This window comes from Budorcas taxicolor, chromosome 1 (genome assembly GCF_023091745.1).
Source record: "Budorcas taxicolor isolate Tak-1 chromosome 1, Takin1.1, whole genome shotgun sequence".
Classification (NCBI taxonomy): domain Eukaryota; kingdom Metazoa; phylum Chordata; class Mammalia; order Artiodactyla; family Bovidae; genus Budorcas; species Budorcas taxicolor.
Genome location: NC_068910.1, coordinates 196,591,007 through 196,604,043, shown reverse-complemented (window position 1 = coordinate 196,604,043; position 13,037 = coordinate 196,591,007). Strand labels below are relative to the sequence as shown.

At 38.2% G+C, this 13,037-nt stretch overlaps 1 protein-coding gene across 1 annotated transcript in view; it reads right to left on the bottom strand.

The window, feature by feature from the left end:
• STAG1 (stromal antigen 1) overlaps positions 1 to 13,037 on the bottom strand; it is a 465,665-nt gene that overhangs the window by 311,560 nt on the left and 141,068 nt on the right. The gene's annotated exons all lie outside the window — the stretch shown is intronic.

Below are 13,037 nucleotides of genomic sequence, written 5' to 3'. Positions count from 1 at the left end.
CGAACCTTAGTCGGGAAAGGAATGTCTCTGCTTTTGAATATACTATCTAGGTTGGTCATAACTTTTCTTCCAAGGAGTAAGCGTCTTTTAACTTCATGGCTGCAATCACCATCTGCAGAGATTTTGGAGCCCAAAAAAATAAAGTCTGACACGGTTTCCACTGTTTCCCCTTCTATTTCCCATAAAGTGATGGGACCAGATGCCATGATCTTCATTTTCTGAATGTTGAGCTTTAACCCAACTTTTTCACTCTCCTCTTTCACTTTCATCAAGAGGCTTTTTAGTTTCTCTTCACTTTCTGCCATTAGGGTGGTGTCATCTGTATATCTGAGGTGATTGATATTTCTCCTGGCAATCTTGATTCCAGCTTGTGTTTCTTCCAGTCCAGCGTTTCTCATGATATACTCTGCATAGAAGTTAAATAAGCAGGGTGACAATATACAGCCTTGACGTACTCCTTTTCCTGTTTGGAACCAGTCTGTTGTTCCATGTCCAGTTCTAACTGTTGCTTCCTGACCTGATATAGATTGCATTAAATCTGTGGACTCCTTTGGGTACTATGGACATTTTAACTACTAATTCTTCCAATTGAGGAGCATGGGATATCTTTCAATTTCTTTAAATCACTTTCAGTTTCCTTTATCAATGTATTATCATCTTCTGCATATAGGCCTTTCAACTTGGTTAAGTTTATTTTTGGTAATTTTTGACACAGCTTTAAATGGGATTTTTCTTAAGCTTTCTCTTTCTGATATTTCATTTCACTATAAAGAAATACAACACAAGTCTAGAAATAAATGGTGAAAAAGATCTGGAGAAAAGGGAACCCTCCTACACTGCTGATGGTTATATAAACTGATACAGTCACATCGTACAGTATGGAGGTTCCTTAAACAAACAAAAAACCTAAAAATGAAGCTACCATGCTGCTGCTGCTAAGTCGCTTCAGTTGTGTCCGACTCTGTGCGACCCCATAGAAGGAAGCCCACCAGGCTCCCCCGTCCCTGGGATTCTCCAGGCAAGAACACTGGAGTGGGTTGCCATTTCCTTCTCCAATGCATGAAAGTGAAAAGTGAAAGAGAAGTTGCTCAGTCGTGTCCGACTCTTAGAGGTCCCATGGACTGCAGCCCACCAGGCTCCTCTGTCCATGGGATTTTCCAGGCAAGAGTACTGGAGTGGGGTGCCATTGTATGATCCAGCAATTCCACTCTTGGGTATAAATCAGGAGAAAAATGAAAACTCCAACTCAAAAAGATATATCCATCCCAATCTCCACAGCACCACTAAATACAAAAGTCAAGACATGGAAACAACCGAAGTATCCCTCGACAGTCAGCTGGCTTAAGAAGATGTGGCACACATATATAATGCAGTGCTGCCCAGGCACAACAAGAAATATTACCATTTGCAGCCACACAGATGTACCTGGAGAATATTATATTTAATAAAGTAAGAGAAAAACAAATATTATATGATATCACTCATATGTGGAATCTGAAAAACAAATACAAATGTATTTATATACAGAACAGAAACATACTCACAGATGTAGAAAACAAACGTGGTTACCAAAGGGGAAAGAATAAATTAGGAATATGGAATTAATAGATACAAACAACTAAAACAGATAAGCAAGAAGGATTTACTGTAAGCACTAAAAATATATTCAATATCTTATAATAACCTATAATGGAAAATAATCTCAAGTATATAACATGAATCACTTTGTTGCATACGTGAAACAGTATTACAGATCAACTATGCTTCAATTTAAATGAGTTAATAGAAAAAAAAAAAAAAAAACCTGAGTCTTTCCCTTAATTAGGAGGTTACTAATGCCTTAGAAACCCAGCCAGTAATTCAGATCCTTGGAGCTAGAGTCCTATCCATTATAGGTTTGTCTCAGGGACTGAAATGCTATCCTTGAATCCCAGGCCATTGGGTGGGGCCCTCATAACAGACTTCCAGGCAATATAGGTGCTAGCTCTAGACCAGATGTACTTTATGATCCTAGAGATACAGTTTCCCTGGTAGATGATGATCAGCTTACTCCATTTATCCCAGCTATTACCTGTCTAGTAAATCTTTCTTCCACTAATGGAAAGTGGACCTCCTTCCAAATATGTGCCTCAACTGAGTATGCGTGGCTAGCTCTAATGTCTTCTCTCACAGAGGCTCATTTATACTACCTCTAAGAACTTACGCTTAGCAGCCCAAGTGACAGTAAGTGGTAATATTATCAAATATGCATAATATTCACTCATCTCACATGTTAGTAAAGTAATGCTCAAAATTCTCCAAGCCAGGCTTCAGCAATACGTGAACCGTGAACTTCCAGATGTTCAAGCTGGTTTTAAAAAAGGCAGAAGAACCAGAGATCAAATTGCCAACATCCGCTGGATCATGGAAAAAGCAAGAGAGTTCCAGAAAAACATCTATTTCTGCTTTATTGACTATGCCAACGCCTTTGACTGTTTGGATCACAATAAACTGTGGAGACCACCTGACCTGCTTCTTGAGAAATCTGTATCCAGGTGAGGAAGTGACAGTTAGAACTGGACATGCAACAACAGACTGGTTCCAAATAGGAAAGGGAGCACGTCAAGGCTGTATATTGTCAACCTGCTAATTTAAATTATATGTAGAGTACATCATGAGAAACGCTGGACTGGAAGAAGCACAAACTGGAATCAAGACTGCCGAGAGAAATATCAATCACCTCAGATATGCAGATGACACCATCCTTATAGCAGAAAGTGAAGAGGAACTAAAGAGCCTCCTGATGAAAGTGAAAGAGGAGAGTGAAAAAGTTGGTTTAAAGCTCAACATTCAGAAAACGAAAATAATGGCGTCTGCTCCCATCACTTCATGGGAAATAGATGGGGTGACAGTGTCAGACTTTATTTTTTTTGGCTCCCAAATCAATGCAGATGGTGATCGCAGCCATGAAATTAAAAGATGCTAACTCCTTGGAAGGAAAGTTATAACCAACCTAGATAGCATATTGAAAAGCACAGACATTACTTTGCCAACAAAGGTCCATCTAGTCAAGGCTATGGTTTTTCCTGTGGTCATGTATGGATGTGAGAGTTGGACTGTGAGGGAGGCTAGGCGCCGAAGAACTGATGCTTTTGAACTGTGGTGTTGGAGAAGACTCTTGAGAGTCCCTTGGACTGCAAGGAGATCCAACTGGTCCGTTCTAAAGGATATGAGTCCTGGGTGTTCTTTGGAAGGAATGATGCTAAAGGTGAAACTCCAGTACTTTGGCCACCTCATGCGGAGAGTTGACTCATTGGAAAAGACTCTGATCCTGGGATGTTGGGGGCAGGAGAAGAGGGGGACGACAGATGATGAAATGGCTGGATGGCATCACTGACTCGATGGACGTGAGTCTGAGTGAACTCCGGGAGTTGGTGATGGTCAGGGAGGCCTGGCGTGCTGCGATTCATGGGATCACAAAGAGTCAGACATGACTGAGCGACTGAACTGATCTCAACCTAAAATTATTAATGAGGTATGAATATATAATAATCCCCATCCTTTCACAAATAATGAATATCAACACATGTGGGGTAGCTTAATGTAAAATCTTCAGAAACTAACAACTGAAACAGAAAGACAAATAACTACAGTAAAATACAGTGTATTTTAAAAAAAGACTTTTCATGGAAACTTGCTTTAAGATAAGTATTGCAAAGGTTCTATGAAAGGAAAAATAACTTTCACTGACTGATAATCAGGGAAAAGGTCACACAAGAGATAAGCATAAAATTGAGACTTGGTCAATTAAGTAAGACTAATAAAGTTAGTTACATTTCTATGAACAGAATTTACGAAACAAAGATTTCAAAAAGAAAATAAACACCACGAGCTAAGGTTCAGTTCAGTTCAGTCGCTCAGTCGTGTCTGACTCTTTGCGACCCCATGAACCACAGCACGCCAGGCCTCCCTGTCCATCACCAACTCCCGGAGTCTACTGAAACCCATGTCCATCAAATCATTGATGCCATCCAACTATCTCATCCTCTGTCGTCCGCTTCTCCTCCTGCCCTCAATCTTTCCCAGCATCAGGGTCTTTTCAAAGGATTCAGCTGTTTGCATCAGGTGGCCAATATATTGGAGATTCAGCTTCAACATCAGTCCTTCCAATAAACACCCAGGAATAAGTGAAAAACCACAAGCCATTTACAGAAGGACAAAAGAGATGTATCTGACTGAATAAAAGGTTATGCATTTACAAACACAATAAAATAAGTTGGAGGAAAATGCCCGTAAATAAAAAGGTGCTTCTTAATATTCGAACAAGTTAAAAAAAAGGGGGTCAACTTGGCAGTGATTTAAAAAATAGGATGGAAAACGGAAAAGTTTAAAAACAGGAAGGTAACAGTACAAAGTCCTTTAAAGTGAGGCCTAAAGAAAGGAACACTGGAAATGTAACAGAAGGGACAGATTGCATAAGACATTATGAAACAAAAATTCATGAGACTTGGAATCTCATTAGATATAGGATGGAGGGGAAGGGATTTAGTATGAGGAAATTAAATGGTGACTGCTGTTTTAATTCTAGATTCCTGGAAAAATTATGATGTCTTTTAGCATAATTAAGGAAGCCAGAACTAAATGTTAGTCTAAATGTTTGTCTAAATGTTCAATGAAAAAATTTTCAAAATAAAACAAGAAAGCTGATTTGACAAAGAGGAGATAGATACAAATCCAACTAATAATTACATTTCCAAAACTGATCATAAAAGTATGTAGGCTTAACCTACAAAAACTATTTTTAAAAGATGTTTCAATTGTTTAGAAAATTTAAAATAGAAAAAGTGGTATAGAAAAGGACCAACAGGCAATTCAGAAAAGAAATACAAATGACCACTATTGCATAATATATTGACAAAATGTTACATTACTTAAAAATCACAAAAGATTTAACAATCAGTATACTCAAAAGTAAGATAGGTAATGCCATATATTTTGTTGTGTGAAAAGTAACCCAGTAACATACATCAAAAACTTTCAAAATATATAGCATATTTTTTGAGTAATGAGTTGTAATTTTAAGAATCTAGATTAAAAAGTCAGAGAAGGCAATGGCACCCCACTCCAGTACTCTTGCCTGGAAAATCCTATGGGCGGAGGAGCCTGGAAGGCTGCAGTCCATGGGGTCGCTGAGTCGGACACGACTGAGCGACGTCACCTTCACTTTTCACTTTCATGCATTGGAAAAGGAAATGGCAACCCACTCCAGTGTTCTTGCCTGGAGAATCCCAGGGACGGGGGAGCCTGGTGGGCTGCCATCTATGGGGTTGCACAGAGTCGGACACGACTGAAGCGACTTAGCGGCAGCAGCAGATTAAAAAGTATCTATGGCTCTAGAACAAATTTATTCTTGAGATATAAGCTTATGTCTTCATAGTTTAAATTAGTAAGCAAATTTTAACATATATATTCAAGGATAAGGAATAAATTAAAATAGATAATCACATGCAGAATACTATACAGTGATTAAATTTGTAAAATATATATCATAAAATTCATAACATAAATAATAGTACCAAGGAATTTAGAATATCTGATTTTCAAAAATATATTCACCTGTTAACCTTTACTTCTGATACTCATGGTTAATATTTTGTTGTACATGCTATACTAAATTTTCTATGTGTATGAATATATGGGCAGAAAAGTAAAAATTGTATCTCTTTTTCTACTTTTCCTACTTAGCCTATGTATATATGAAAGTTAAATAATGTTCAGAATATAAGTACTGGTCTCACTTTAATAGAATGGAGAACAAAAAACATAATAAAACATTAAACCAGAGAGTAAAGACAAGTGAGGTTACAGTTACACTGATTTACATGACAACTAAAAGCAATAGGAACTCCTGGATTAGATCATGAACCAAGGGAAAAAAAAAACTTTTTTCTTCTATTTAGGGCATTCTTACAGTATCAGACAAAATCTGAATGAAATTTATGTACATAAGGTCAGTATTAATACAAATATTGCTTTCCTGATTTTTAAAACATGTACTGTGGTTGTGAAGAATACATCTGCTTTTAAGAAAATGTATACTAAATAAAGTACTAGGTAAAGTGGCATCATGTCAACAAATTATTCTCAAAGAGTTAAAAAATAATAATTGGTATATAATAGATTTGGATATATAAATGTATACTCACATTTATGCATTTCTGTGTATATATATATATATAGAGAGAGAAAATATGATAAAGCAAATGTTGTAGCATGTTAACATTTGGATAATATGCATGAAGAATCTGCACAGGAATTCCTTGTAGAATTCTTGGAATTCATCTGTGACTGTAATCATCTCAAAATTTTAGAAATTTTAAACACTAACATAAAAAAAACTGATGATTTAACAAAATTAAACACCATTCATTAATTCAATAAACAATCACTGAAGTCAAACACTAGTATACAGCGGTAAACAAACCAGATAAAAATCTCTCACTTCAAGCAGCTTACCTTCTAATAGGGGGAGACAGACAATGAATAAATACCTAAAGGACATACTATGTTAGATAATAGTAAGTACTACAGAGAAAAGAGAGAAGGCACACACACACACACAGAAGATGAGGATAAAAAGTCCCTTGCAGTAGGAGGGAAGATATGCAATTCCAGATACCATTCATAAGAGAGGCCCCACTGAAAAGATGACACAGGACTCTGAGGCAAAGAGCACACATGTAGGTTTCACCAAAAGCACATGATGATGGCTTAACTCAGCACTACAGTAAAAAATGATTGATGCAATTTGCAAATCAATTAGACAACATATGTTGATAGTTTAGCTATAGGCTGGGAAAGAAAGACTGAATGACTACATGGTTTACAGCTGAGCAACTAGAAGCACAAAGCTGCCATTATGGGGAAATGCCTTAGCAGAGGATGGAAGTGTGAAAGTTTGGTTTTTTAAAATATATTGGCACCATTAAATACTAAATTATTATTTTCAATGGAATCATCATTTAGCTGTGGTCTGGAATTCAGAGTAAAGTTCAAGCTGGAGACATAAATCTGGGTGACATGAGCTTAGAGATGGTGTAGACAGAGAAAATGATGTCCATTAATTCCTAATACAATCACAGGGGTACAATAAATGTGATACTATATAGCATCTGTTTGGAGATCAATAATTATTCGAATTGTTGTTGTTCAGTTACCCAGTCTTATCCGATACTTTGCAATTCCATGGACTGCAGCACACCAGGCCTCCCTCTACCTCACCATCTCCCGAAGTTTACCCAAGTTTATGTCCATTGCATCGGGGACACCATTCAGCCATTTCTTCTTCTAATGACGACTTCTCCTTCTGCCCTCAATCTTTCCCAGAATCAGGACTTTTCCAATGAGTCAACTGTTCACATCAAGTGAACAAACACTGAAGCTTCAGCTTCAGTCCTTTCAAGGAATATTCAGGCTTGATTTCCCTTAAGATTGACTGGTTTAATCTCCTTGCAATCCAACAGACTCAAGTGTCTTCTCCAGGACCAGTTTGAAGGCATCAATTCTTTGGTGTTGTGCCTTCTTTATGTCCCGCTCTCACAACCCTATGTGACCAGTGGGAAGACAATAGCCTTGAATATACAGACCTTTGTCAGCAGAATACTGTTTCTGCTTTTCAACACACTGTCTTAGTTCAATACAGTCGCTCAGTCATGTCCGACTCTTTGCGACCCCATGAATCGCAGAACGCCAGGCCTCCCTGTCCATCACCAATTGCTGGAGTTCACCCAAACTCATGTCCATCAAGTCAGTGATGCCATGCAGCCACTTCATCCTCTGCTGTCCCCTTCTCCTCCTGCCCCCAATCCCTCCCAGCATCAGAGTTTTCTCCAATGAGTCAACTCTTCTCATGAGGTGGCCAAAGTACTGGAGTTTCAGCTTTAGCATCATTCCTTCCAAAGAAATCCCAGGGCTGATCTCCTTCAGAATGGACTGGTTGGATCTCCTTGCAGTCCAAGGGACTCTCAAGAGTCTTCTCCAACACCACAGTTCAAAAGCATCAATTCTTCAGTGTTCAGCTTTCTTCAGTCCAGCTCTCGCATCCATACATGACTACTGGAAAAACCACAGCCTTGACTAAACGGACCTTTGTTGGCAAAGTATTGTCTCTGCTTTTCAATATGCTATCTAGGTTGGTCATAACATTCCTTCCAAGGAGTAAGAGTCTTTTAATTTCATGACTGCAGTCACCATCTGCAGTGATTTTGGAGCCCAAAAAAGTAAAGTCAGCCACTGTTTCCCCATCTATTTCCCATGAAGTGATGGGACAAGATGCCATGATCTTCGTTTTCTGAATGTTGAGCTTTAAGCCAACTTTTTCACTCTCCTCTTTCACTTTCATCGAGACGCTCTTTAGTTCCTCTTCACTTTCTGCCGTAACGGTGGTGTGACCTGCGTATCTGAGGTTATTGATATTTCTCCCGGCAATCTTGATTCCAGCCTGTGCTTCTTCCAGCCCAGCGTTTCTCATGATGTACTCGGCATAGAAGTTAAATAAGCAGGGTGACAGTATACAGCCTTGACATACTCCTTTTCCTATTTGGAACCAGTCTGTTGTTCCATGTCCACTTCTAACTGTTGCTTCCTGACCTGCATATAGGTTTCTCAAGAGGCAGGTCAGGTGGTCTGGTATTCCAATCTCTTAAAGAATTTTTCACAGTTTATTGTGATCCACACAGTCAAAGGCTTTGGCAGAGTCAATAAAGCAGAAATAGATGTTTTTCTGGAACTCTCTTACTTTTTCCATGATCCAGCGGATGTTGGCAATTTGATCTCTGGTTCTAAATTTGATCTCTTTTCTAAAACCAGCTTGAACATCTGGAAGTTCACGGTTCACATATTGCTGAAGCCTGGCTTGGAGAATTTTGAGCATTACTTTACTAGCATGTGAGATGAATGCCGTTGTGCGGTACTTTGAGCATTCTTTGGCATTGCCCTTCTTTAGGACTGGAATGAAAACTGACCTTTTCCAGTCCTGTGGCCACTGCTGAGTTTTCCAAATTGGCTGGCATGTTGAGTGCTACGCTTTCACAGCATCATCTTTCAGGATTTGAAGTAGCTCAACTGGAATGTCATCACCTCCACTAGCTTTGTTTACAGTGATGCTTCCTAAGGCCCACTTGACTTCCCATTCCAGGATGTCTGGCTCTAGGTGAGTGATCACACATCGTGATTATCTGGGTCATGAAGATCTTTTTATACAGTTCTTCTGTGTATTCTTGCCACCTCTTCTTAATATCTTCTGCTTCTGTTAGGTCCATACCATTTCTCTTTTATCGAGCCCATCTTTGCATGAAATATTCCCTGGGTATCTTTAATTTTCTTGAAGAGATCTCTAGTCTTTCCTATTCTGTTGTTTTCCTCTATTTCTTTGCATTGATCGCTAAAGAAGGCTTTCTTATTTCTCCCTGCTAATCTTTGGAACTGTGCATTCAGATGCATACATCTTTCCTTTTCTCCTTTGCTTTTCGCTTCTTTTTGTTTCACAGCTATTTGTAAGGCCTCCCCAGACAGCCATTTGGCTTTTTTGCATTTCTTTTCCATGGGGATGGTCTTGATCCCTGTCTCCTGTACAGTGTCACGAAACTCTGTCCATAGTTCATCAGGCACTCTATCAGATCTACTCCCTTAAATCTATTTCTCACTTCCACTGTATAATCATAAGGGATTTGATTTAGGTCATACCTGAATGGTCTAGTGGTTTTCCCTACTTTCTTCAATGTACGTCTGAATTTGGCAATAAGGAGTTCATGATCTGAGACACAGTCAGCTCCCGGTCTTGTTTTTGCTGACTGTATAGAGCATCTCCATCTTTGGCTGCAAAGAATATAATCAGTCTGATTTTGGTGTTGACCATCTGGTGATGTCCATGTGTAGAGTCTTCTCTTGTGTTGTTGGAAGATGGTGTTTACTATGACCAGTGCATTGGTTTGTCATAACTTTCTTTCTTTCATCAGCAGAGTAATGTCTCTGCTTTTAACCCACTGTCTAGGTTTGTCATAACTTTCCTGCTAAGAAGCAAACATCTTCTGATTTTATGGCTACAGTCACCATCTGCAGTGACTTTAGAATCCAAGAAGAGGAACTCTGTCACTACTTCCACCTTTTCCCCTTACATTTGCCATGAAGTAAAGGCGCCGGATGCCATTAGTTTTTTAATACTTAGTTCTAAGCCAGTTCTTCTACTCTCCTCCTTCACTCTCATCAAGAAGCTCTTTGATACCTCTTAGTTTTCTGCCATTAGAGTGGTATCATCTGCATATCTGAGGTTGTTGATGTTTCTACTGTCTATTTTGATTCCAGATTGTAAACTGTTCAGTCCAGCATTTCTCATAATGTACTCAATGTATAAACAAACACGGTGACAGCAGACAGCCCTGTTGTATTCCTTTCTCGATCCTGAACCAATCAGTTGTTCCATACAGGGTGTGAACTGTTGCTTCATGACTCGCATACAGGTTTCTCAGGAAACAGGTAAGATGGTCTGGTGTTTCCACCTCTTTAAGAGCTTTGCACAGTTTGTTATGATCCACACAGTCAAAGGCTTTGGGAAGATCCTCTGGAGAAGGAAATGGCAACCCACTCCAATATCCTTGCCTGGAAAATCTCATGGACAGAGGAACCTGGTGGATTGCAGTCCATGGGGTCGCAAAGAGTCAGGCACGACTGAGCAACTAACACACACAAGAGCTTTCCACAGTTTGTTATGATCCACACAGTCAAAGGCTTTAGCACAGTCAACAAAACAGATGTTTTTCCTGATATTCCCTTGCTTTCTCTGTTATCCAGCAGATGTTGGCAATTTGATCTCTGATTCCTCTGCCTTTTCTAAACCCAGCATGGACATCTGGAAATTCTTGGTTCACATAATGCTGAAGCTTAGCATATAAGATTTTAAGCATGACCTTACTAGCAAGGGAGATGACTACAACTGTCCTATGATTTGAACATTCTCTAGTACTACCCTTCTTGGGAAGTGGGATGAGGATTGACCTTTTCTAGTCCTGTGGCCACTGCTGGGTCTTCCAGATCCTTTGACATACTGAGTGCAACTCTTGGATAGTATCATCCTTTCAGAGCCACAATAATAACAAGTACGAATAGGACACCTGCAAAGTAACAGTTCAGTAAGAAAAGTCTCTGAAATAATAACCTACTGAAAAGAAACACCAAAAATGAGATGTCTCCTAAGAATTTAGAAATAAGGAAAATAATGCTGCCCAAAGTCCTTATAAAATTTGTTTTCATTTCACTGAGGAAATTAGTAAAATCAGAGATCCATTAAGTCCTTTTAACAAGAATGAACGCTAACAAAGGGTTTATGAACCAAAACTTAGAATTGTTCAAAATGGAGCCAGTTGATGGAAAGTGCCCAAGCCATCTTCATAACAGGTACTGTGGCATAACTCAAATATGATCATCCTGACAATTATACCTCTCAATTTTAATTAACATCTTGGTGTTTTGGCATTCTTGAGGGAAAGAGTTTGGGAGGTAAGTTATGAATTTAAATCCTAGCTTTGTTTCTTATGCAACAATGTGACCTCAGCCACTTTCTTTTTTTGTTTTCTACCTTGTAAACTGCATACAAGACCTATTTAACAGTACTGGTGTGAAGATTAAATGACATAAAAAACATCAGTACAGTACAAAGCCCAGAGTAGAAACTCAGGCAGCTCTTTTGTTTCCAAGGTTAAGAAATGGGTCTGAGTCAGGTAAAAATATAAAAAGCTATGTGACTAATGAGTGTCAATATAAGTACTAAAGTCTACATGGCTCTAAAATGCTACTATCCTATGATGGTTGACAGTTTTTCCATACTAGAAACATGGGATGAATATGTACTATATACATATTAGATTATGTAGTAGCAGTTTCATTAAGTCAGTGCTAGTCTTTCAGTCATGTTATACTCTTTGCAAACTCATGGACTATAGCCTACCAGGCTCCTCTGCCTATGGAATGCTCCAGGCAAGAATGGAGTGGGTAGTCATTCCCTTGTCCAGAGGATCTTCCCTATCCACAGACACAACCCTGGTCTCCTGCACTGCACACAAATTCTTTACAGTGTGAGCCACCAGGGAAGCCAATTTCACTAAAAATAAAATCTTATTTCTAACCACAAAAGAGCTAAGCATTTGGACACACAGACTCCTTTTCATCAGGAAAGCAAAACATTACATGAATATAGCTGTAGACAAGTTAAAACTAAATAGGTTATAAAAAATAATACAACAGAGTGCTGAAGGGGTGATAAATTATGTTTAGGAAAATAAATAAATAAAGGTTTTCTTGAAGAAGACAGCACTTAACCTGAATAATTAAGTAAAGAATTTTAATTGGAGGGGAACAAATTCAACAAAGCAATCATGTTTTCAGTTTATTCTACTATTTTCAAGCAACTTTTGTCTTATTTCAAAATGTGTACTTATAAACAATGAATCCTAGAGAAAGCAATGTGACTTGCTAATAGTCTTAGAAAAACCATACAGTAGTAAGACAAACTAAAAGAGTCTATCACTTCTAGGTACAAGACTCTCACTTTGCCCAACATGTTTATTAAAGGAATACCATAGCATCAAATACTTCTACAAAATTAAGGACTATAAAGAGTGCCTATAATATATGTTTTTTCCTCCACTATTTTTTACTTTATATAAAGGCAAAGGATAAAATCAAGTGTAAAGAAAACTGTAGAAGTCATCCTTCTATCCCTTTCTTTGTTGTTGTTAGACTGTCCTGGAAAGTAAAAGCTATGGAGTTTCACTGAATCTAATAAGAAACTGTGGCAAACAGATAAATACTGATAGAACAAAATTAACATAAAAAACATTTTTAAGTCACTACAAATGACATGCATACATAATAACTGGTTAAATAACATAGCTACTGATTGCAATAGGTAGATCATGAGTCAACCTAACAAACTAATTTTTAAAAGATAATATTTATGAGATGATTATAAACTTCAAATGTCTTATTTGGAGATTTTGCTAAAA